Source organism: Mesoplodon densirostris, chromosome Y, assembly GCF_025265405.1.
Source record: "Mesoplodon densirostris isolate mMesDen1 chromosome Y, mMesDen1 primary haplotype, whole genome shotgun sequence".
In the NCBI taxonomy this organism is placed as follows: Eukaryota; Metazoa; Chordata; class Mammalia; order Artiodactyla; family Ziphiidae; genus Mesoplodon; species Mesoplodon densirostris.
Window position 1 is genome coordinate 9,932,987 of NC_082682.1, and position 24,706 is coordinate 9,957,692.

Sequence of the window (24,706 nt, forward strand, 5' to 3'; positions counted from 1 at the left end):
GAACTATAATCTCTTCAAATATTTTCTCAGTCCCTTTCATTTTCTCTTCTTTTTCTGGCACCCCTATAATTCGAATGTGGTGCATTTAATATTGTCCAAGAGGTCTGTGAGACTGTCTGCAGTTCTTTTCATTCTTTTCTCTTTATTCTGCTCTGCAGTTTTATTTCCATTATTTTACTTCCAGGTCACTTATCCATTTTTCTGCCTCAGTTATTCTGCTACTGATCCCTTCTACAGTATTTTTAATTTCATTTATTGTGCTGTTCATCATTGCTTGTTTGTTCTTTACTTGTTCTAGGTCTTGTCAAATGTTTCTTGCATTTTCTCTATTCTATTTCACAGATTTTGGATCATCTTTTCTATCATTATTCTGAATTCTTTTTCAGGTAGACTGCCTATTTCCTCTTCATTTATTAGGTCTGGTGGGTTTTTACCTTGCTCCTTCATCTGCTGTGTGTTTTCCTGTCTTCTCATTTTGCTCATCTTTCTGTGTTTAGGGTCTCCTTTTTGCAGGTTGCAGGTCCATAGTTCCCATTGTTTTTGGTGTCTGTCTCCAGTGGCTAAAGTTCATTCAATGTGTTGTGTAGGCTTCCTGGTGGAGGGGACTAGTGCCTATGTTCTGGTGGATGAGGTTGGATCTTGTCTTTCTGGTGAAAAGGTCCAGGTCTAGTGGTGTGTTTTGGGGTGTCTGTGGCCTTATTATGATTTCAGGCAGCCTCTCTGCTAATGGGTGGGGTGGTGTTCCTGTCTTGCTAGTTGTTTGGCATATGGTGTCCAACACCATAGCTTGTTGGTTGTTGAGTGAAGCTGGGTCTTGACATTGAGATGGAGATCTCTGGGAGATTTTCGCCATTTGATATTATGTGCAGCTGGGAGGTCTCTTGTGGGCTAGTGTCCTGAATTTGGCTCCCCCACCTCAGAGGCACAGCACTGACTCCTGGCTGGAGCACCAATAGCCTTTCATCCACATGGCTCAGAATAAAAGGGAGATAAAGTAGAAAGAAGGAAAGAAAGAAGGAAGGAAGGAAAGAAATAAAGAAAAAAGAAAAGATAGATAAAATTTAAAAAGTTATTAAAACAAAAATAAAAAAATAATTATTAAGGAAAGAAATATTTTATAAGTAAAAAAAAATGACAGACAGAACCATAGGACAAATTGTGAAAGCAAAGCTATACAAACAAAATCTCACACAGAAGCATACACATACACACTCATAAAACGAGGAAAAGAGGAAAAAAATAATATATCTTCCTCACAAAGTCCACCCCTCAATATGGGATGAATCATTGTCTATTCTGGTATTCCACTGATGCAGGGTACATCAAGTTGATTGTGGAGAATTAGTCCGCTGCTCCTGAGGCTGCTGGGAGAGATCTCCCTTTATCTTTTTTTTTTGCTTTTGTTTTCTGTGTTTTGTTGTTTGTTTTAATTTTTGACCCTGGTGTGAAATACTTTTAAAAAATATTTTTTTAATTAAGTGTACTTTCATTTATTTATTTGTTTGTTTGTTTATTTTTAACTGTGTTGGGTTTCATTTCTGTGTGAGGGCTTTATCTAGTTTTGGCAAGCTGGGGACACTCTTCATTACAGTGTGCGAGCCTCTCACTGTCGTGGCCTCTCTTGTTGTGGAGCATAGGCTCCAGACGTGCAGGCTCAGTAGTTGTGGCTCACGGGCCTATTGCTCCATGCGACATGTGGGATCTTCCCAGACCAGGGTTCGAACCCGTGTTACCTGCATTAGCAGGCGGATTCTCAATGATTGTGCCACCAGAGAAGCCCCCTTTCTCTTCTTTGCTCGCACAGCTCCTCTATTTCTGCTATGAATTTGGCCCTGCCTCTGCATGTAGCTTGCCTGAGGGTGTCTGTTCTTCGCTCAGACAGGACAGGGTTAAAGGAGCCGCTAATTCAGTGGCTCTGCCTCTCTCTGGCCGGGGGGATGGAGGGGTATAGATGCAGGTCTGGTCTGCGGCGTCCAAAGCTGACGTGATGTTGCAGCAGCCTGAGGTGCGCAATTAGTTCTCCTGGGGAAGTTGTCCCTGAATCTTGGGACCCTGACACTTGCGGACTGCACTGCTTCCTGGTCACGGAGGTATGAGGAGTGACCTGTGCTTCTACACAGGATTCTAGGTGGTGGCAGCAGCAGTCTTAGCATCTCATGCCCGTCTCTGGGGTCACGCTGATAGCCACAGCTCGTGCCCTTCTCTGGAGCTCCTTTAAGTAGCACTCCTAATCCCCTCTCCTCCTGCACCAGGAATCAAAGAGGGAAGAAAAAGTCTCTTGCCTCTCTGGAAGCTCCAGACTTTTTCCCGGACTCCCTCCCAGCTAGCCGTGCTGCACTAACCCATTCAGGCTGTGTTCACACTGCCAACTCCAGTCCTCTCCTTGCGCTTTGACCCAAGCCTGAGTCTCAGCTCCCAGCCCCTTCATGCCCCAGCCGTTGAGCAGACCAGCCTCTTGGTCTGGTGAGTGCCAGTCGGCACCGATACTCTGTGTGGGAACCTCTCTGCTTTGCCCTCTGCACCCGTTGCTGTGCTCTCCTATGTGGTTGCAAAGCTACACCCCTCCACCACCAGCAGTCTCCTCCCACGAAGGGGCTCCTAGTGTGTGGAAGTCTTTCCTCCTTCAGAGCTCCCTCCCACTGGTGCAGGTCCTATCCCTATTCTTTTGTCTCTGTTTTTTTCTTTTTTTTTTCTTTTGCCCTACACAGGTACGTGGGGAATTTCTTGCCTTTTGAGAGGTCTGAGGCCTTATGCCAGTGTTCAGGTGGTTTTCTGTAGGAGTTGCTCCATGTGTAGATGTATTTCTGATGTATCTGTGAGGAGGAAGGTGATCTCCGTGACATACTCTTCTGCCATCTTCCTGAACTCCCCCTCTATTTCTTTTTAAACAGAGAGGACAAAGGAAAAAATAGCAAACCAATGATTTACCAGAAGAGGTGGATTTAATCTCTTCTCATAAGCTTGGATGTAAGGCAAATTCCATGCTGGTGGGAGCGGCTGAGCCTTTTGCACTATCACCTGTACCTACAGAGCTAAAGAAAGGCTTGTCTTTCCCACAGACAACAAGGTACGGGCCTTTGACAAAAGAAGGATATGACACACTTGGATTAATAACTCTTTATTAAGAATTCCAACTCCAAACAGTAGAAAGCAGCAACAACAACAAAAAGTCCTCAGAAGAACTTAAGGCTCAACATTTGCAACGACTATAAGAGAAATGGAAATAGATTGACTTGACTGAGAATGAGGTAGATGGGTGTAGAGGGATCAGCGAATGGTGTATCGTACATAGGGTACATCCAAATCATTGCCGCTCTTGTTTTTGCAGCACGGCTCAAGAAACAGTGCTTGAATGAGGTGTCCCAGCTTTTGCTTTGATACTCGTCTCACTATTGCTGTTATCCTGGGGTGAGGAAAAAGAGGGTCTGTGAAGAAGAAATAGAGGAAAGGACTTACAGAGACAATGTTAGGGGAACAGTGAAGGTGTGTTGCATAGCTAGCTGATGCTTCCCACCCCAGGCAGGACCTGTTTCTGTTTGCACACTGACCCAACTCAAGCTTGAATTGATCTTTGATCTTGCTTGCTGTCATGCAAAAGGAGTAGAGCATGGATACACCCTGGGACAGCATGGTGATCTCTAACTTGTGCTCTGGCTGAAGAGGGTGGAAAAGAGGAGGGGCAACAGGGTCACTGGGATGGACAGTAGCAGTAACCTGGGCAACCACCACCACAAGTGCAGTGAGTGAAAGGCCTTTACCTTAAAGTAGTCAAGGAATTGCTTGAGGGCCATCTCTTCACCATTAGGCTGCAGCCCCTGTACCTCAAAGCAATCCCACAATGTCCACTGCTGGTTATAGTACTGTGGGACAAAGCACAGAGTAAAGCACCAAGAGAAAAACGGGAGCAAACCCTAATCATATGCTCCTCTTTATTTCACAAACATGCCAGTTCCATTCCTACTTTGCACAGGTTCAAACAATGAACATAGGATACGCAAAATTAAACAAAGCCTCTCACCTGGTATGATGAAAACCAGAGCCAGTTCTACAGAGATAAGATACACACAACCTCTACGCACACACACATACACAAAGCATCACTCACTGATGGGTAACACAAAAGATTTCTATACCAGCAAGCCTTTACCTGGTGACGGTGTGGGGCAAGGGGCTCAGAGAAGCTGAAAAAGGCAGGGCCAAGTTGATGAATCTGTTTTTATAGGACTCAAGCTATTGGTGTCCCTGCACTACCTTGTAAAGCTCCAAACATGCAAGGCCAAATGTAGCTGCTGTGGTTGTGGCAATGGCTGGAATGATCTTCCCTGAAATCAACTTGCTGTGTAACACAGAAGGTGAGGCATAGATGTAGTGGTTAGAGACATTCAAGGTGTACAGAAGAGGCCAAACGTGGCAGACTCAAACTTGGAAAAGGTTGCAAGGTTAGGTTTAGACTATTGTTACCTTATGCCCGTCAGTAGGGGGAATGTTATAGTTATCTGCCCGGAGACTCAATACAGCCACAATGAAATGCACATGAAAGTTGCTGTCATCATCCTATTGTGAGTGGAGATAGAGGAAGAACAGAAGAGACAGAATTAAGGAGAAAAAGTTTTCTTGGATACTGGGAACTGAGGTATATTCACCTCAATTACCTGCGAGACCAGCCAAATACTAGCCCAGACCACAAAAGATACTTGGGCCATTCCATGCAGGAGAAACGGGTCCGTGCACAGGTCGTGGAAGATCCCACCTGCCAGGGAGCATCTGGGCACAGGAGCCATGTTTGCTGAGCCTTCACATCAGGAGCCTGTGCTCCAAAATGGGAGATCCCACAAGAGAGAGAAAGCCACGTACCACAAAAAAAAATTAAAAAAATAAAAAATAACATAATTACAGTCAGGCCTGTAATCCCCAAAAAAGCTTAGGGTGGCTCAACCATTTCTCATACACGGTTGAGGTCCCCATCACAGCACCTTCTCAAAGCTGATGGGGTAGATCTTGAACCCAGGGAAGCTCTCTGGTTGGGCAGCATGTCCTTGAGCTCCTGCAGGTAATTATCAACTGCAGAAAGGGAGGAAGTACACGTTAGTCCTTAGATACATGTTAAATCCCAGTTCACGGTCTGAGGTGCAAGCAGGAGTCCAGGGTGGGGCAGAGATGTTCAGGCAGATAAAGGATTTGAAAAGGAGAGACATCGTGGGAAAGAGAAAAGAAGGGGGAAAGATAGGGCAGAAAACACGTCAGAAAAGTAAAAGATAGGTGTGTGGGACATGGAGATATGTAGAGACACTGAGGGCAACAGGTAAAGCCACTAAGAAAGGATATAGACAGCAGCACTAATCATCACAGGTAAGAGGTGAAAGCACAGAAGTTGTTCACTGCTGAATGAGTGGACAGAAAAATGTGATCTATCCATCCAATGAAATATTAAGCCTTAAAATCCACTCAATTAAATATTAAGACTTCCAAACTGGAAGTCTACTATATTTAAAGATGGTAACTCCTTTGGTTTCTTACCACAATTAAAAAAAAAGGAAGTCAATGAGAAAATACTGCAAGAGAAAGACATAGAGAGAGATGGGGAGACATGAAGGAAGATACGAGGGAAAACAAGAGACAGAGGGTTAAGAGATACAGAAAGGGGCATAGGGGGAAAGTATACAGACAGCAAAGAAGAGAGTAATATGAAATGGGATAGAGCTGAAAAACTTTGAAGAGGGAGACCAAGGAGAATAAATGTGAAGATTAAGAGAATGTTCAGAGAATGAGAAAGTACAAAACACCTGAAATGGAGACACGTAGAGAGATAAATAAAGAAAATATACAAAGAGGAACATGAAAGAGTAGTTATTTCGGAAAGGAAATGCAGGAGATACATCAGGAGGGGAGAGATATACAGACGAAGAAACTGAAGGATATATACAAAGAAAATGAAATGTAGAGGAAGACTTACAGAGCATGAGACAGAATACGGTAGAGGGAGGGAAATTTGAGTTGGGGGGTAGTTAGAGATGGAGAGATGAGGAGGGCTGTCTAGAGAGGGAGATGAGGAAGATATATGGAGGTTAAAAATAGGTGAGGCTTCCCTGGTGGCCCAGTGGGTGATAATATGCCTGCCAGGGCAGGGGACATGGGTTTGAGCCCTGGTCTGGGAAGATCCTACATGCCGCAGAGCAACTAGGCCCATGAGTCACAACTACTGAGCCAGCGTGTCTGGGGCCTGTGCTGTGCAACACGAGAGGCCACAACAGTGAGAGGCCTGTGCACCGTGAAGAAGATAGGCACCCACTCACCGCAAATAGAGGAAGCCCTCACACGGAAACAAAGAACCAACACAGCCTAAATAAATAAATAAATCAGTGAATAAATAAATAAAAATAGGGTAAACAGGCATACCAAAGAAGGTGGGGAGGTGGATGAGGAGATCTATAATGAAATGAAACAGGGAAGAAATCAAGGCAGAGAGACTACTGGTAAAGATCATATCCATTTGTCCCTGTAATGGACACAAAAAGAAACAGAGAAAGAACAAAACAAAGCAAACATACACACAGTAAAGAGATGGACAACTGGTGCACCTGAGGGAGAAACAGTGGGAAGAACAAAGTAGTAGCACATCAGAGAACTTGCCTCAACCAACTAACCTTATTTTAAATTGGAAGAAGCAAGGACCAAAGGACAGTGTGGATTAATCTCAGGCCTGAGATCTCAGAGCAGAGCCAGTAGCAAAACACAAGTACAAGGGAGGCTTGCATAGGTAGGTGATAAGTAGGATGCTACCTTAGGCCAACTAGATAAACATCCTCACCAACACACGTAGTGGTCTGCAGCTCCCGGTCAGAAACATGGATCTTGACACCAGACTTCAGGGTGAACTCAAGGACCTGCACAGACTGAATGAGTATTGTCACAGAAGCTCGGTCCTGAGAACCCCTCAGCCCATAGGCCTGGGCAAATAGGGTGGCAGCCATTATCACGTAGTCCAGATGCAGGGGCTAAGAGAAGGCTAGGTATGGAGGGGTAAGCATATCAGTACTCACCTAAGGAGCTGCAGCCTCCTTCCCATCCACGTACCCACATTTGACCCAACTGTAGGAGACGTGAGGGAGGAGACTTCATTGCTGACATCAGAGATGAGTGGCTGTGCACAGACAAGAAAGGGGCTCCTGAGCTTGTAAGCTAGGAAAACAGAAAGATGTGGGAGAGTGAGACCTGAGAGGAGAGGTGTTTCTCATAATTGTAACTCCTCATTTACAAGCCCGGACGTCCCAAATTGGTATATCGCTGGGCATTCACTTTGTGCCAGACACAGAGCTATTTATGAAACTTTTATGGATTGCCAGTCGTGTACTAACATACTTAATTTATTAACTTAGTAAATATAAATTAACCCTCATAGAACTCTCATGAAATTAGGTCACCATTATTCCAACTTCCTACATGAGGCTACTAAGGCACAGAGAGGAAATACATGATTAGTCCCAATATCAAATGCAGTTGAGTCTTGAAGCCACATAGGTCCTGTGCTCTTAACACCAAAATTTCTCTTCTACAATCTCTATAGCCCTGACAGGGAATCTGGAATGACTCATGTCATATCTAAGGGAAATAGGTACCAAGTATCTTGCTTGAGAGAACAGGGCTGGGCAGGTAGAGGAGAGAGGTCAGGAGGAACAGGTGTTTGACTTCAAAAATCACTTGCTTAATCATTTAATGAGATCTCTGGGACTTGGTGGTCTTTCCACAACTGGACTAACTGCAATGATTCATGTCAAAAGCGTGTAGCAAACTGCTTCCAGTAAGCCTATTCTGACAAATGGACCCCACAAGAGTGTAATACCTGTTTCGGAGGAAAGCTGTGCAGCAGCTGTCTGATGCTGTTGGAGCACTGGGTGTGCCAGTGCTAGTAAGCCCACGTCACACAGTCAGCCCATGTATGTGGCCGCTGAAGCACCAGGCTGAGCTGAACAGCCTCCAGCACCTCTAGGGTTTGGGTGCCTGCCAGGTGCAGTTTTTGCTCCACAAACTTTGAATCCCTATCAAGAATTAGAGGGGACACAAACTCAGAGTTACACAGTGATCCCAGAGGGAGCTTAACAGCATGAAAAGTCAGTGCTGACTCCCAAATGTATAAGGCCCAAGGAATCATTAGATTATTTGAAAAGTAGGCCGGGTCCTAAGTGTTACACTGGTTACAGAATGCTTTGACTGACACGCAACGGACACGGTGAACGAGGAATGGATAGAATTACTCACATTAGGTACTGGTTGACGTTTTCTGCTGGCTGCTTGAAGAGACCTTCAAACTCATCCAGAGCCCACTGCAGACAGAGCAAATCAACACTACGTGGGTTATGGGAAACAAATAAGTTTCTGTAGGCCTTAGGAACACCATCAGGAAATATAGCAAATAGGAAGAGCATGGCTGTTATGGGAGAACAGAGGAAGGAAACCCTCCCAATATATCTCCTCAAACTTGTCAAGCCCTCACCACTTCAATGTAAAAAACAATGATCTTAATCTGGGAAGAGGTTTACACACAAGTGTACATTCATGCAGAATTTATTAAGATGTACACATTACCCTACGTATGTCATGCATCAATTCAAGAAAAAGTTCACACCAAGAATAAAACATGAACGATCTCTATGCAGGTTCTGGGGACTGGGAAGAAAGTAAGATAGAGGTTTGACCCCTGTGAATTCGGAGGTCGATAAATAGTCACTGGTGAAGTGACCTGGAGCACCTTGATGCTCGAAATCCAGGTTCAAAGGCCAGCTGTGTCACAGTCTTGTGACAATCAGGTATATCTTTACTTGTGTTTCCTCATTTTAAAGACAAACACTGGAACAGTAAAACTACACCTCATGGAGTTAATAAGAAATCAGCAAACATGTACACATTTAAAGCTTAGTTTGAAAGTCACAAGGGCATATTAAGTATACATGCTTTTCAGAATTCCTGTGAGAGTTACTACTGTCATTCCAATTTTACAGATAAGGAATCTGAAGCATGAAGAGGTTAAGTCCAAGGGCTCATAGTATATTAGTTTTAAAATCATTTTTATTGGGCGTTCTGCGTACTGGGTAGAGAGAAACACAATAATAGAGCCATAACCTAGTAGAGGTTTTATATGTATAGAAATGAACACACACACACAAACACATCACCGTCTCTCTGTATCTACACATTCACACAGACACACACACACACACACACACCAACATGGGATGCATGGACAGGGAGAAAGACACATACTGAACTGAGTCCACAAGTATAAACTCATCCCTTCTGGAAGGAAAAGTGACAGACTGAACTGTTACTGCTCATTTTCTTCCTGTTCCCATACTTCCTAAACATAGCCTCAAAGACTGGGTTAAGAATCATTTTGATAAAAGGATGGTTATTTGTGGTTTGAAAGGGGACTGTAATTAGGTCCAAGTTCTGAGGGCCAGTTAATGGGGAGCTTTTACTTTGTCAATCTACATGAGAGGTATGCTGTTTTGTATGTACGTGTACTATATAAACAGAACTATGCTGACAAGCTATTAAACATATTTTGGGAAACAATTAGAAAATTATTCCTAAATATGGACTTAATATTGGAGATATTTAAATAACTAGCAGGGATGATATTAAGTTAATTTTGTTCAACAACAAAATAGTATCCTGTACACAAAGAAACATATCCTCACCATTTAGATATACACTTCTTACATAAAGTTTTTCACATGGTATAAATAATACTTCCCTGTATGTTTCCAAAATAAAAATTTCAAGTTAAAAACAATCATTTTGCAAAGCATTAGGCTCCTAGGTTTAAAGTGAGTGAAGGAGAGTTAAGGAAAGGGCAGATATTACATACACTGAGGCTTCATCATCGGAATAACAAGAGTTTGGCAACTGAGACACTGTCCCAGTACATATCTGTTCCACCTCTTTCTCCCTGCAAGGCTGATCACCTGCAAAGTGTGCTCGATGACATTCGGGAAGTTCTTCAGTGTGCACCTGGGGATGGACTTGTCAGGAGGGTCCTGGCTGGAGCTGTATGACTCTGTCAGGAAGGGGATAAACCCTTACACATTACCCTTGGTACACAGTGTGCCTGACTCCTGAAGGGGCTTATGGTACAACACACAGCAGCAGTCCATATATGTGCCTGTGAGAAAGTTGCAGCAGGTGAGGGTGGGGAAAATAAACTCAGGATAAGACACGGTGACACACACTCCCCAAAACACACACATTACTCTCACCTCGTCCTCACCCACCCCCAAAACTCACGGGCATCCACATTGTCCGAGGCATTGTCCACACCATCCAGCTTTTGGAGGAATTTATTATTCATACACATGCTCTGTGTGAGGGCCCACACAGTTCTGATGGCTCATCACAGGGATGTGTGCATTTATCTGGTTCACAGCTACAGTCTGTATCAGACTTCAATTTCTGTGTAGTGATGTAGAAACAGAACTGTCATTCACATAATCACCCAACAAAACTTTAAAGAGCTGTTCTGAAAACTGATTTAAGTAATGATGCACAAGACCTAGGCTCTGAGGTCAGGAGGCTCTGTGGTCTATGACAAATGCCACACAGCTTGGGCTGGGACAAATGAGGAATGAGGTGAATAAAAAAGGAAAACATTGATACAATAGGAGACAATGGGTTGAGTATCTGTTCTTTTGTCTACCGAACATCCACTGTTTTTCGTTACTAGCACCCCGAGTTGGAGTGCATTCACGCAAAGAAAACCAAGGTCCTCTGAACTTACAAAAACAAAAAGGATCCTCTGAAAGTCCAAGTCAGATCACATTCCTCTCCTCAAAGCCCTCTATTGATTCCCACTTTCACTAAGGGTGAAATGAGCTGGTCCCTATTCCTTTGACAACCTTCTCTCTTACCATGATCTGTCTCTGTCTCTACTCCTTAAACATAGCAGTCATATTCCAACCTCGGGGTTTTTCTCACACTGTTAACTTCACCTGCCATACTCTTCCCTGAGATTTCTTCCTGTTCTCGTATATCATCTTTAATTCTCTGTGGATATACCACCTTTCCAATGAGGATTTCCTTTACCACACTGCAAACCGCCCTCTCATAGCACTTCCAGTTCTATATCTTGATTTTCATTCTTGCCCCTACACAGTATTTTTCACCTTGTTATGTTCTAACCACATACGGTGCTATTGTATTTATTATTTGCTCTAGCAGTTGTCCAAAATGATGTTAAAACAAAGTTTGTGGGGGTTTTTTTATGTGATGCAAAGCTATCAAGATTTCCTACATTAGACATTTAATCTGAGAACATTTAAAAACATTATTACTCCATTTAAAATTGGAGGGGCTTCCCTGGTGGTGCAGTGGTTGAGAATCTCCCTGCTAATGCGGGGGAAATGGGTTCGAGCCCTGGTCTCCGGAGATCCCACATGCAAAGGAACACCTAGGCCAGAGCCACAACTACTGAGCCTGCGCATCTGGAGCCTGTTCTCCACAACAAGAGTGGCTGCACTAGTGAGAGGCCCGCGCACTGCGATGAAGCATGGTCCCCGCTTACCACAACTAGAGAAAGACCTCACACAGAAAGGAAGCCCCAACGCAGCCAAAAATAAATAAATAAATTAATTAATTAATATGGAATAATTCCATTATATAGTACAAACAGTATGAAAGAATCTCCAATACAAAGCGTTAATGACAGGAATCAATCTGTATTTATACTTTTGCAAATTTTACTTATATAATGTCTTAGAAGATAGCTGAATTTTCATTATCTACTGACTTTAATGTTATACATGTTTTGCTTGAAAGATGTAAGTGATATCCAGCCTCACAGAAAAAATATTTCAATAACATTTTCAGATGACTGTTGATTTTTTTTAAATATATCAAAATTTGACAAGTGATATTTCTTTAAAGTTTAGTTGGAAGGTGAAATGATGATCCACATCAATACCCACTGTCTTTCTCTGTATTTTGAATGGCTCTTTAGTTAATGCACAGTTCTGTATCATCATGAATTGGTCTGGTTATTTGGAAAATACTGTGTTTTTGGGTTACGGACAGCCTCCTAGAACAGAGTGGAAAATTACTCTTTCACCTGATAAAATGAGGATAAAAAGGACATAATGTCTTAGTATTCTTAAAAGAGTTGTGATCTTTTGGACTTGAGGAAAGAGTGCTGCCAACCTCCACTGCATTAGAGAATCTCTCGTTTACTATGTCTTCTCACTAGACAAAAGCAGAAACCTTTTATTTGCTATCTTATATATTCTAACTACTTATGTAGTACCTAGTATTTGCATGATAAAATGAAAGGAAAGATAAACACTGGGCAGGCAAAATAACACTGAACTTTACAGAGACTCCCCAGATAGATCCTTCTATAATCTAGCTTCCAGAGTTCCACATTAGCCGTAATCAAAAACCAAAGAAAAAAAAAGATGGCTGGGGACAGGTTTAAACTCACAAAGGAAAGATGTAACAAGTTTTCAATAAATATCTGCTGGAAGAAAGACTGAGTGGTAGAGAAAAAGAAATAAGGTAAGAACTGAAGGAAAGAGACAAACAAAAAAGTCCTATGGTGGGCTTCACTGGTGGCGCAGTGGTTGAGAGTCCACCTGGTTTTTCGGGGACATGGGTTTTGTCCCAGTCCAGGAAGATCCCACATGCCGTGGAGCGTCTGTGCCCATGATCCATGGCCGCTGGTCCTGAAGTTCCAGATCCTGAGCTCTTCTATGGCAGAGGCCACAACAGTGAGAGGCCCATGTACCAAAAAAAAATAATAATAAGTCCAAAGGCAATAAGACAAATAACCAGAAAAAGACAGGACAAAACTGAAAAACAAAGCTCAACTACTTACCATATCCATTCCACTCACCTTGATATCCCAAGGCCGGAACAGAAACTGTCAATTCAGATTGGATTTTATTATGGTGTCCATGTCTGTAATGGTGATTGCCCCACTCTCCACACAGCCTAGTCCAGTCATGGCAAAGGTCTTGAGCAGCTCACAGCCAACAGCCCCTGCACCCAACTGGGAGGTGGCCAAGAAGAGAGACAGAAGATGGTTAGGGTCACTGGGTAACAAACCCACTCCTCAGTCCTCTCTCCCCTTGGAGATGGCAAGAGAGGGTAAGAGGATCTACGACTGCATATTTAAGTCACAGTGTCATAAAAATCCATGGTTCTCTAAGGAAAGAGGCACAAGACCAGGATATAAAGGACCTGGTGTGAAGAAAATGGAAGAGGGATGAGATGAGGGTACAAGCAAACACCATCCCTTGTACACCAAGAGGAGACTCCAGAAGAGGTGGCCAGAGCCTAGGGGACCTAAAGGTAGCTTTTGACCACAGGGTTCTCTCACCAAGAAGTATCTCTGCTTGCCCAGCTTCTTTTGCAGGCCAGAGCCAAATACAGCCACCTGCTCATCTTAAGGGTTCTGGCACTGAGTCATGTGAAGGGAAGAGAGGGTTAGGGAAATGCCAACTTAAAAAGATCCACGATAATGTCTTCTCCATGGGCCCAAATCACATACTGGAAGACACGTGTCCTCTGTAAAGGCCTCTTTGTCCTCAGGGAGTCACTCAATGGCATCAAAGTACAGCTACTGTATAAAAGGCATAAACTTTCCAGAGCAGCCCTGAGGAGGCGGTTAGAAAGAGGATGTGATCACTGGTTAATCAGAGCTGGACAGCAAGCAGCAGGGCCGGAAAGGAAACTGGCTCACGCCCAGCACTGTCCGTCTCCACTCGCGCTGACCTTCATAAACTCCTGGGCAGCTACGCAACCAGTGAAGGAATTGATGGGTGCCAGATCCCCAGGGGCCATATAAGCTGGCTTCCGGATGAGGTCTTCATCCAGACTGTTTTGCTGCACTGCTGGCAGAGCTTGAGAATTCAAGCCTGTGCTAGGGTCACCAGTTCTGTTGCGTCCTCCTGGAAAGAGAAAAAGAACAATCACACAACTGTGGGGAGAGGGAGAGGTAGAAAAACTCAATAGATGAAAAGGCATAGAGGAGCTTTGGTTCATGGACCTGGCTTGCTTGCCCACCCATCTACCTCATTGTGGGGCTGATGGGTCTGGTCATGCTGGGCACAGAACTGGTGCAGGGCCTGGAAGCCAATGTGTAGCTGAGGAGAGTGAGAATACTTGGGAAAATCTGTTATCACAAAGTCCGGCTCTGCCTGTGAAGACGGCAAGTGTTCTGTGGAGAGCAAGATATCAGAACCAAAAAAGTAAAAAACGCAGAGATGCCTGGAACCCTACAACACACCCTCCTGCTCATACTCACAAAGCTTATCCTTTTAGTTACTTTCACTTGACTGACAATGCCTCCACAGATGTAGTCAGAGAAATTGGAGGTATCACAGATACTAAAGGTGTAGGGACCTGGGGGATGAAAAGAATGAAGGGTTATCTGTCAATTCATTCCCTCCCAAGATCAACAGCACTATCAAAACAGGAATATGAAAACCTCCCACCTTCTTCCTCACCTAACACCCTCCCCCATACAGTGGGAGTTTGGAGTTAACAGATATAAGCTATTATATATAGAATAGGTAAACAACAGGGTCCTACTGTAGAGCACACAGAACTCTATTCAGTATCCTGAGATAAACCATCATGGAATAGAATATGAAAAAGAATGTATATATAGATAACTGAGTCACTTTGCTGTAAAGCAAAAAGTAACTAAATATTAAATCAACTATCCTTCAATTAAGAAATGAAAATAATGTATCATACATCATAAAACAAAAACAAAAACAAAAACACAATGCTGATTTCTTCAGACAGCACAGGTATTCTATGTCTAAATGCCACTCTAGAGAAAAAGAAGTAAGCCCTGAAAGGATCAGATGGCAACTACATAATTTCTCTAGAACAGACTCAAAAATATTAAAGGAACACAAAACGCAACTCCAAAACGCTAACATTCACAATTACCTTCCATCCATCAACACTTACCAGAAACTTACCAGCAACATCTGTGGCTTTAGTTTTCATTAAATTTGTAATTATTTGGCAATTATTTCTTCAAAAACTCTTTTGGCCCACCCCTTTCTTGGGAATTTCTTTGAAATGTGAAATATATTTATAATAGATGTTTTAATGTTCTTGACCTGTGATTTTACATAACAGATGTGATTAACAAATTAACACACAAGAAAAAATTAGGAAATTTAACAAAGTAGAAGAAACTATGCAAAATACAACAAGTTGGGGGAAAGTCAAACAAGTCTAGTCCCTTAATATACATGTACTTGGAGTTCTGGAAAGAGATAATGGGGTGGCAGTGAGCTCTGAAAGTAATATTTTCAAAAAATATGTGCGCAGAAATTTTCCCAATTTGATAAAACTATAAACCCAAATTTAATATATATTCAATAAACTGCAAAAGAGACATGGAGAAAACTATACAAGTGTATATAATGTATTATATATATATATATGTATGTCTATATTCCTCTGGGTTCTGCTTTTGCCGAATCCCATATTTTGGTATGTTGTGTTTTCATTTTCATTCACTTCAGAGTATTTTCTAATATGCCTTGGACACTGTTTGACTCTTTTATTACTTTGGAATGTGTTCTTTAATTTCCACATATTTACAAGTTTTCACAAGTTCCTCCTATTATTGATGCCCATTATTCTTTCCTTTGTGGTCAGAGAACAATTCGGTGTGATTTAAATTATTGACACTTGTTTTATGGCCTAACGTGAAGTCTATCCTGGAGAACATTCCTAGTTCAAGTGAAAGGAGATTGTATTCTTCTGTTCTTGGGAGGAATGTTGTGTACATGTCTGTTAAGTGCACTCGGTTTATATCATAGTTTTGTTTAGGTCTTCTCTTCCCTTGGTGATCATATGTTTTGTCATTTATTTGGATATGCTGTTGAACCTATTTATCTCTCTCTCAAATTTTGTAAGTTTTTGATTCAGGTATCTGGAACTTTTTTGTTAGGTGAGCATTTGTTTATAATTCTTGTGTATTTCAACAGATTTACCCTTTTATCAATAATATATTATTAATCTAATATAATAATATAGTAATATATACTGTCCTTTGCCTCATAATTTTTTTTTATTTAAAATTTGTTTTGTCTGTTGTTAGTATAGTCACTATAGCTCTCTTTCGATTTTTGTTGGCATGAAACTTATCTTTGCAACATTTTACTTAAAATCTATTTGTTTCACTCTAAGATTTGTCTCTTTAACAACATATAGGTGGTCACATTTTTAAAAAGTCCATACTTACAATCTGCTTTCTAATTGGACATCTTCTAGTGAACCACTTTTATGGTTATTTGTTATTTCTTTTACTATATACATTTTAGAGCCATTTTATTAGTGGTTGTTCTGGAGTTAGGTTGTTATAAAGTAAACTGACAGTTTCTAACAACCTAGTTCACATTAATACCAACTTAATTTCAAAATATGAATTTTTGCTTTTATCTAGTTTATCCTTTTTCTTGTGCTGTTCTTATCATAACTTACATCTTTATACACTTTATACATCAGCACCAATTAATTTTTTTTTCCTATGGAGTAATGTTATAAATCGGGTAAGAGAAACAAGTAACTGCATTAGTTTACTATTGTTGCTGTAACACATTTTCAGGAATTCAATTTTTTAAAACTTTACAAATTGTTCTTTCAAAATACTACATGTTACAAGCCCCAAATCCATTTTACTGGGCTAAAGTCAATATGTTGGCAGGATTGGTTCCATCTGGAGGTTCTGCTGGGAGAATGTATTTCCTTGTCCTTTTTTTGCTTAGTGGTTGCCAGTATTCCTAGGCTAGTTACCCCTTCTACTACCTTCAAATACATCAGTTCATTTTCTACTTCTGTCATCACATTAACTTATCCTCTGTCACTGAAATCTCCTTCATTCCTCTTATAAGAAACATTTTGATTAGATGCACCTAAGGTAACCCAAGAAAGTTTCGCATCTGAAGACTCTAATATAATTATATATGCAAAGTTTTCTGCATAAAATAACATACATGCCCTGGGAATTAAAATGTGGGCACATTGGGGGACTATTATTCAGACTACAAACATACACACAAAAAATTCGTTTAAATTATCCTCTGTATTTACCTATATAATTACTTTTACTGATGTTCTTTCTTTCTCTGGATTTGAGTTATCATCAAAGTGACTTTTATTTTTGTTTGGACTCTCTCCAGGAATTATCTCATCTTGTAGGGCAGATAGTTAGCAATAAATCCTCTCCGTTTTGTGCTTATCTGGAATTTTCCTAATCTTGTCCTCAGTTTCAAAAGATGGTTTTGCTGCATATAAAATTCTTGGTTGAAAGTATTTGGTTTTTTTTCTTTTAACACTATGAATGTATCCAAGTGTCTTCTGCCCTGCATGTTTTTTTGATGTGCAGTCTTTGTTTTTGGCTTAATTGAGAATCTCTTACATGCCATGGGTTGCTACACAGGGCTTTCACAATTCTCTCTTGGTTTTTGGCTTTCAGTAGTTTGATTATGATATGTGTTGCTATGGATCTCTTTGAGTTTACCCTGCTTTGAGTTTGTTTAGCTGGGCGAATCTGTATAATGATGTTTTGCATCAAATTTGGGATGTTTCTTGGCATTAATTCTTAAAACTTTCTTTCTGCCCCCATAATTATTTTGACAACTCCCCAGGTTAAAGTATATTTGCACTGGGTGAGCTCCAAATTATGTCAAATATAGACAGTCTTGCAAATGCAGTCTTCCAAGGAACATCTCAGTCACATCAGATAATGATAAATCTTTGGAGATGAGGTTCTGAAAGAATTCTCACTTTGTTCTTCTCCTTCTGGTGGCTACTCGGATGCAAAAGGAATGCATACTCTTTCAATATGTACTATTATTAAGCTGGAAAAAAGGAGGGTGTGAGTTTGACCAATTAAAGTCTCTAGAGCTTGCTGATCTTACTAAGATTCAGTCATTTTTAAACACGTAAATACTTCCCTAGTTCCTGTGTAATTTTGTCAATTTCCAGAATTCTGAAAAAGTTGAGTCTGAAAACTTTGTAGGTTTGTAATGTAGAGAATTTTTGGAGGGCCTTACTCTATCATCTTCTGACATAACTCATTAGCTGTCCTTTCTGAGGAAGAAACAATGATCCTTTCATGTTTCAGCTCACAGTTGACACAAGAGAAGTGTTGGACCCTCACAGTAATTCTTTCCATGATTACCAGCTGTGTGACCTGAAGACAGGGACCTCACTTCTCTGGGCCATCTATAAAATGAGGATAATGATTGTAACTTACGCCATTAGTAGAGTTTAAATGACTAAATATGAATAAAGGGCTTTAAAAAGAGTGTGACACACAGTAAGTACTACCTAATTACTATTAGTAGCTGGAGTACTATTAAATTACCTGGTGTATTATGACACCTGATAAAGACTTACATTCCCCACACTGTAAAGATCATGTAAGTATTTGCTCTTCTTCTTATCATCATCTTCATACCACCAATGGATGCTGAAAAAAAATTGCCTGTGATCACACAGCTGGGAAAGAACAATGCTGGATTATTCATTTAGAAACTTTGCAGGTATCTGACATACTGGACCAGAAGGCTTTCCCTTCCTCATATACAGAAGTATCTACTTCTTCGCTAGACGTAAGGCTCACAACTCTGTAATCCATTAGGGAAAATTATACATGGTTTATGTACATGAATGAGCAAAGACCATACTCTTCATGATAGATGTACAACTGTCCTAAATAGAGCCTCTTTAAAATGGGGCTATACTCTCCCTCATGAATAAACAATTCATGTAATTTTGCATGATAATATCTGTGTCCCAGCAGCACAACTGTTCTTTCTCCATTCCTGACAAGAAGGATGCCATATGTTCATGAATGGTAGTAAAACTATAGAAAATGAAGTCCTAATGGTACCGTGTTCCTCCCCAGATCCTAGTTGACTAGGCTCCAGTATCCTTTCTTAGCCTGAGTTGAAGACTATCTTTATGAAAAAAGTGATCCCCGATGAATCGAATCTTATTGACACAGATCTCCAAATGCTTGGAGGACCCTATAATGGAACTTGGGTCACAAAGGCCATTCTGGCAAGATCCCAACATTTGTACTAGGACACTTACTTAAACAATATTCCTCAAATCCTGCCTTGATTAGCAATCTCCAATTTTACCCAAATCCACCTCCCTTTGGAGAACATTGCAAATACCATGTGCTATCGAAACATGGCCACCAATGACCATCCGACAAATATTCCTAAGCCCTGTTGCAAAATGATATGCCCCCAAAGAGGCATCCAAATCCCTCCCCTCAGTCCCTAAACACCACCTCCTATAGGTCCCCTCCAGAATAGACATCCCCTAAATGGCACCATGGGCCATAGATGCAAAGACATACCTCAGGGGATACCTGAAGTTTAGATCCTTCTACAAATGACGTGTAGTCTTTTAGACACCTTGGACTCCTCTTGACTCGTTGAACAGAGCAGAAGGTGAACTTTCTGTTGGAGATAAGACAGAGCAGTTGAGCAGTAGCTAATGGTGTCACCCTGTCAGCAGGAAAAACTCTTATTTACCATTGCAACAAAAAGAATAGGAATAAACCTACCCAGGGAGAGAAAAGAGTTGTATGCAGAACACCATAAGACGCTGATGAAAGAAATGAAAGACGATACAGATGGAGAGATATGACATATCCTTGGGTTGGAAGAATCAACATTGTAAAAATGACTATATTACCCAAATCAATCTACAGATTCAATGCAATGCCTATCAAGCTACCAATCGCATTTTCCAGGGAATCAGAAGAAAATATTGCACAATGTGTATGGAAATAAAAAGACACCGAATAACGAAAGCAAACTTGAGAAAGAAAAACGGTGCTGGATGAATCAGGCTCCTGCACTTCAGACTATACTACAAAGCTACAGTCCTCAACACAGTATGGCACTGACACAAAAACAGAAATATACATCAGTGTAACAGTATAGAAAGCCAGGAGATAAACCCACTCACATATAGTCATCTTAATTTTGACAAAGCAGGCAAGCATATACAATGGAGATAAGACATCCTTTTCAACAAGTGGTGCTGGGAAAACTGGACGGATACATGTCCAAGAATGAAATTAAAACACTCACTAACACCATACACAAAAATAAACACAAATGGATTAAAGTCCTAAATGTAAAGTCAGACATGACCAAACAATTAGAGGAAAACTTAGGCGGAACACTCTATGACATAAATCACAGCAAGATTCTTTTTGACCCACCTCTTAGAGAAATGGAAGTAAAAACAAACATAAACAAATGGGACCTAGTGAAATTTAAAAGCTTTTGCACAGCAAAGGAAACCATAAAGAAGACCAAAAGACAACCCTGAGAATAGGAGAACATATTTGAAAATGATGCAACTGAAAAAGGATTAATCTCCAAATTTTACCAACAGATCATGCAGCTCCAAACCAAAAACACAAACAACAATCCAAAAATGGGCAGAAGATCTAACTATACAGTTCTCCAAGTTTGATATACAGATTGCCATAAAACACATGAAACGTTGCTCAATATCATGAATCATTAAAGAAATGTAAATCAAATCTACAATGAGGTATCACCTCACATTAGTCAGAATGGCCATCAACAAAAACCGTACAAACAATAAATTCTGTAGAGGGTGTGAAGAAAAGGGAAACTTCTGGCACTGTTGTTTGGAATGTAAATTGTTACAGTCACTATGGAGAACAGTATGGAGGTCATAAGAAACTACTACTAGAACTGGCATATGACCCAGCAATCCCACTACTGTGCTTGTACCCTGAGAAAACCATAATTCAAAAGGAGTCATGGAACACAAAGTTCATTACAGGTCTATTTACAATAGCCAGGACATGCAAGCAACTTAACTGTCCATGGACAGATGAATGGATAAAGAATGTGTGGCATATATATACAGTGGAATATTACTCAGACATAAATGAAATTGATAGAACTGTTAAACAAATTCACTAATGTTGTTGGATGTGAAACAAAAATACAAAATTAGTTGCATGTCTATACACTAACAAGAAAATAGCTGCCAGAAAAATAAAGAAAACACGTCCATTTACGGCATTACCAAAAACAATAAAATGTTAGGACTACATTTAAGCAAGGAGACAAAAACATCTCTACACCTACAAATATGGCATTTTCAAAAACTGAAGAAGACACATGTAAATAGAAACCTATCCCATGTTTCTGAATTGAAAGAATGAATACTGTTGAAATGTTCACGCTACCTAAAGCCATCTATAGTTTCAATTAAAACCCAATAAATTTTCAATGGTAATTTTCCTAGAAATAGAATATCAATCCTAAGAATTGTACAAAACAAGAAAGGACCCTGAAAATAGACAAAGCAATTTTCAGCAAATTAAACAAAGCTGGATGCAACTCACTTCCTGGTTTCAAACTATTATACAAAGTTACGGTAATCAAAATAGTGTGAAATTAGCATAAAAACAGACAATAGACCAATAGAATAGGACTGAGAGCCCAGAAATAAACTCAGCCATGTCCAGTCAACTAACATTTGACAAGGATGACAAGAATAAACAATGGAGTAAAAATAGACTTTACCCTGAGTGGTGCTGGAAAAACAGGATATCCACACGGAAAAGAACAAAATTGAACACCCATCTTAGACGATTCAAAAATTAACACAACACGAACAGAAATCACAAAATCCCTAGAATTAAACAGAAAAAAAATCTCCAAAGCATTTGTCTCAGCAATGATTCTTTTGGATATGATACCAGAAGTAGAAGGAAGAAAAAGAAAATTCAACATGTGTGATAACATCAAATTAAAAAGCCTCTGCACAAAAAGAAACTTGAACAGAGTGAAGAGGCACTGAACAGGAGGCATAGGAATTCTCCTATGGAATGGGAGAAAAGATTTGCCAACAACATGCCAGCTACGGGACTAATGTCCAAACATTAAATGATTCAATTAAAAAAAAGTTGAATAATCTAATTAAAACGTGGACTGAACAACATATCAGATATACTACCTTCATAGGAGACCTACAAATGACCAGGAGACACACAAATATTTGGTCAACATCTGTAATAGTAAGAGAAATGCAAAATAAAACCACAAAGAGATGTCAACTCACACATTTCATAGTGGTTATTATGAAAAAGAAAAGACAAAAAAGTGTAGTCAAGCATGTAGAAAACAGGGAAAACTTACAAACTGTTGGTGGGAATATACCTTAGTACAACCACTACATAAAATAATTAGGATGTTCCTCAAAGTACTAAAAATAATACCACCATAGAACCTAGCAATTCCATTTCTGAATATACATACTTCAAGGAAATGAAATCAGTTACTTTACTGAGATATTTGAACTCCCATGTTCACTGTATTAATATTTACCAAAATATGCAAGGCGTAGACACTAACTGTTTATCAATGAATAAACGGATTAAGAACTGTATATATTAACACAATGGATATTATACAGCCATATAAAGAAAATTCTGCAATTTGTGACCACATGAAATCAACTTGCGGGCATTATGCTTAATGAAAAAATCAGAGACATAAAGACAAACTGTGTGGTCCCACTTATTTATTAAATCTCAACGGCAGAGCTCATCAAAACAGAGAGTGGATATGTATTTAATAGGTGTGGGGTTGGGAGAAATAAGGAGATGATAGTCAAAGAGTACAAATTTCCTGGTATAAAATGTGTAAATTCTTGAGATCTATGTTACAGCATAGTGACTTAGTTACCAACAGTTTATTGCATATTTCAAGGTTACTAGGAAAGTAGATCTTTAATGTTCTTACAGCACACACACAAATATGGTAACTTTGTGAGGTGATAGAAGTATTAACTAACATCATTATCACATTGTGTCACAACATAGATGTAAGTCTAATCATTATGCTGTGTACCTTATAATTACCAAAGTTATATGTCAATTATATCTCAATAATGCTGGGGAAAATGTATTAAAGATAGGACCGAAATGTTTCAAAGCCCTTGAGAAAAGATAAGGAACAAACTTCTCAAGATAGGTCTTGGCAATAATTTCTTGACTATGACAGCAGTAGAGAAGGCTACAAAATCAATAGTTAAGTGAAGTGAAATTGAACTGAAACATTCCTACATAATAAAGGAAACAATCAACAGAATTAACAGGCAATCTACAGAATAGTATAAAATATTTACAAACACGTACCTTAGAAATGGTTAATATCCAACATACATTAGGAAAGTGCATAACCTCAGTAGTGCGATATCACCTCATATCTATTAGCTTTGCTATTATCAAAAAAGAGGAGACAGCAGGCATGACAAAAGGGAACCACCTTACACTCTTGTTGAGAATGCTGATTGGTGTAGCCACTCTAGAAAAGAGTTTGGAGGTTCCTCAAAAAGCCAAAAATTAGAACAACCAAATCATCCAGAAAAAAATATTTGGTTATTTATGAAATGGAAGGAAGAATGCTGTCTCTAAAAAATACCTGAATACCATGTACCATGGTATTCACCATCATTCTCAAATGCCATACCAGTATAGCTACACACTTAGCCTGAAGAGATGGATAAAGGAAATGTGCCCCAGTAAATTATTTTGTGTGGCAGGAAAAAGAAGTGTCACAATAAAACTATACTCAGGCATAGTAGAAGTAAAATGGTGCCATTTGTAACAAAATGGGTGCACCTTAAGGGCACTATGTTAAGTCAACATCTCTAATAGTAAGAGATGTTGAGAAGAAGTATGATGAAATAAGAAGTAAGAAGTACTTAAGAAGTAAGTCAGACATATAAAAACAAACATGGTGTAATCTCACTTATAGGAAAAGTAAATTAATCTTCGTTGCAGGTTTTTCTCCTTCATTACTTTAAATATATCCTGCCAGTCCCTTCTCGCTTGGAGAGTTTAACAACTGTCCTTCACAATCACTTCCAAAATACAGCAGAGGGAAGAACACTCCAAAACTAATTCTACGGCACCACCATCACCCTGATACCCAAACCAGGCAAAGATATAATTAAAAAAGAAAACTTCAGGCCAATATTACTGATGAATATAGATGCAAAAATCCTCAACAAAATAATATGAAACCGAATCCAACAGCTCATTAAAAGGATAATACACCATGATCAAATGGAGTTTATTCCAGGAATACAAGGATTCTTCAATATATGCAAATCAATCAACATGATACTTCATATTAACAAATTGAAGGAGAAAAACAATATGATCATCTCAATAGATGCTAGGAAACTTTCGAAAAAATTCAACACCAATATATGATAAAAACCCTCCACATAGTAGGCATAGAGGTGAGTTTCCTCAACATAATAAAGGCCATATATGACAAACCCACAGCAAACATCATCCTCAATGGTGAAAAACGGAAAGTATTTTCATCAAGATCAGGAACAAGACAAGGTTATCCACCCTCACAGCTCTTTTTCAGCATGGATTTGGGCGTTTCAGCCACAGCAATCAGAGAAGAAAAGGAAATAAAAGGAATCCAAATCAGAAAAGAAGAAGTAAAGCTGTCACTCTTTGCAGATGACTTGATACTACACATAGAGTATCCTAAGGATGCTACCAGAAGATGAATAGAGCTAACCAATGAATTTGGTAAAGTAGCACGATACAAAATTAATGCACAGAAATCTCTGGGATTCCAATAGGCTA

The 24,706-nt window shown here is 40.0% G+C and overlaps 1 pseudogene; it reads right to left on the bottom strand.

Annotated features, from left to right (window-relative positions):
- Positions 1-3,267: 3,267 nt before the first annotated feature.
- LOC132482902 (ubiquitin-like modifier-activating enzyme 1) overlaps positions 3,268-24,706 on the bottom strand; it is a 36,707-nt pseudogene continuing 15,268 nt past the window's right edge.